Raw genomic sequence first — 1,717 nt, forward strand, 5'->3', positions numbered from 1 at the left:
ACAAAATTAATTATCCATAATAATTATCGGTATGTTATGTGATTCAAATTATATTAGAAATAAACTTAATTCATAACATTTAGAGTAGAATTATTACTATTGAGATTCATACTTGATATTAACTTATATAATCAAAACCACAAACAGTTCTTACTTCACATTTCAACAATAAGCAAAACAATAAATAATAACAAATCATAGCATTTAAAATATAATTTCTTTAATTAAAAAAAATCCCTATCTATAAAATATGGCCCAAAAAATACATATATTACTATATATACAAATTTTGTTGGCCCAAACAAAAAAGCCCACTACATAATCCAGTCCAACCCCATAAAAGGCCATATATAAATAGAAAAACCAAACCCTAACTCCACCAGATTGCAGCCACCCGTGTCCGAGAACTCTTGCTCTGCCTTCTCTCTACCTCTCTAGCAACACAGGTCCTGCTACACACTTTCTTGCTTTTCATTTTCTGTAGTTTCATTCTTTTTTTTTTTTTTCTCTCCAGCGACTTTGAAGCCCGTTGCTTCAGGATGATTCTTCATCAGCATCTGCCGATTTCATTTTTCAATCTTTTGAATCATTTTCGATAATTCCCTGTGAGCGATATTGTTTAAAAAAACCCTAAACAAACCATGCTTTCAACAACGGAACTCATTCTATAATCCATAAATGGAGTACCACAAGTCGTCACAAGAAATATGAGCCACAAATTTAGGAAAAATCCATCATCAAACAACTACGGATCTGTTTAGGTAAGCATGGATAATTTTTTTTTTTACTGTTAAATTCTTCATTTCGTCATTTGCTTCCTGCATATTTACTTCCCATATAATTGTTTTTTTTTTCGAATTAGAATATTTGTTTTAACAATGCATTTTAAAATGTGTTTTATTGTACTATTTTCCAATGTTAAAAATTATGAATAGTACTCACAATAATATTTACAGAAACGAAGCACCCATAGTGGTGACAATGACTCTACGAAATAGACCTGAGGAAAATCCAGATGAGAAAAGCTTCAATTGTATAAGGTAACCGTATTTCATAAGTTGTTTTAATTTATGAAATTTATTGATTGTGTTAAAAAATCATTTTTTTAATTTGTCCTTGTTCCACTGACTCTACGAAATAGACCTGAGGAAAATCCAGATGAGAAAAGCTTCAATTGTATAAGGTAACCGTATTTCATAAGTTGTTTTAATTTATGAAATTTATTGATTGTGTTAAAAAAATCATTTTTTTAATTTGTCCCTGTTCTGTTGGTATAAAATATAAATTTATAAAGATTTTGTTAAAATTTTTATTTGAAAATATTGACCAATTTAAAGTGTAATATAAATATATTTTGAAGTAATATATGTTGCAGATTTCAGAAAAAAAAAAACAAAATTCCTTCTATGAAGCGCACATGAATATCCTTGCAATAATTTTTTTAACATATCAGTTTGGTCATTTGTTTATGTATTCTTAAGGTAGCCAAAAAAATTCATAGTACCTTTATTTGCATCTATTTCCTTCTTCCCTGTGCAGCCTATGGTAACTGATCCCTTGAGTGTCTACTGCATTATCAATTTTTGACTTGATTTCTTGCAACTGAACTTCTTGTACTGCAGTATGTTTTAATGCTTTGAATGCATTCCTGGTAAAATGTACCATAGATGACCTGCTTAACCTTGAAAATATGTACTCCATGTTGTCGTTTTTTTTT

At 29.2% G+C, this 1,717-nt stretch overlaps 1 long non-coding RNA gene across 1 annotated transcript; it reads left to right on the forward strand.

Moving 5' to 3' along the window:
* Positions 1 to 399: 399 nt before the first annotated feature.
* Positions 400 to 1,689, forward strand: LOC116007980. Its single transcript, XR_004095396.1, has 3 exons — positions 400 to 761; positions 957 to 1,040; positions 1,142 to 1,689. It is a non-coding gene; the product is annotated as an uncharacterized LOC116007980 (long non-coding RNA).
* Positions 1,690 to 1,717: the final 28 nt, after the last annotated feature.

The sequence above is a fragment of the Ipomoea triloba genome, chromosome 16 (genome assembly GCF_003576645.1).
Source record: "Ipomoea triloba cultivar NCNSP0323 chromosome 16, ASM357664v1".
Classification (NCBI taxonomy): Eukaryota; Viridiplantae; Streptophyta; class Magnoliopsida; order Solanales; family Convolvulaceae; genus Ipomoea; species Ipomoea triloba.